Raw genomic sequence first — 878 nt, forward strand, 5'->3', positions numbered from 1 at the left:
TCTTTTTGTTGTCTACAGAATTTACTTCTTTTGTATTTTCCCTCTCCTCCTCACCCCCAAATGAATTTCAACCTAGTCTTTTTTTGAAATTATGCTTCATCCATTGTTAGATCAGTAGCTCTACATGGTCTACATAGTCCAGAATGCTGTTCCTCTGACTGTCTCCAAAGGGCACATTGTGGGTCGGAGAGAGTTAAGGGGACTTCAAGTGGTTAGGGAAAGCTAAGAGGTAGTATACCAAATGGGGGGAAGAAGCACTCATGTGGAATTCAGGAGAATTGGATCCTAGTCCAAACTCTGGCATTAACCGTATGACCTTGGGCAGGTTACCTAACCTAATGACTTTGAAATTCATCATCAGTCAAATGAGATGTTTCCAAATCAACATTTCTTCTGCTCCTGTAGTTCTGTGAATCTCATTTCTGAAAATCCTCAAGGAGGTAATTTATCATTTTTTCAGAAATGTCTTTTTATCAATACTCATAAAAGTTCTTTGTGTGTATATACTTCTTCCTCTTTTACATTTTGATCATATTTTAACTGCTCACCCAGAGGAGCTGTGGTCAGTATTTCCTTTTATCCTGTTGACAATAACTCTTAATGGCTAGCCTCTCTTGTATACAATGAGCCAATACTCTTTTTTGTTTTATATTTTCATACCTTCCCTTTTCCTGGACAAAGCATATCGAGATCCTGACTCAACCCAAAGAAATGTTCCTGCCTTCAGAGTGAGTAGGCATAGGTAAGAATGTGGATGAAACTTCTATAAATTGTAGTGTTCTTGGCATAAATATGAATTATATAGTTTTTTTAATATATGAAGTAGTTACTAAATATTTACTTTTTACTAAGGTTATGTATTTATTGCCAAGATAACT

Source organism: Balaenoptera musculus, chromosome 1 (genome assembly GCF_009873245.2).
Source record: "Balaenoptera musculus isolate JJ_BM4_2016_0621 chromosome 1, mBalMus1.pri.v3, whole genome shotgun sequence".
Taxonomy (NCBI): Eukaryota; Metazoa; Chordata; class Mammalia; order Artiodactyla; family Balaenopteridae; genus Balaenoptera; species Balaenoptera musculus.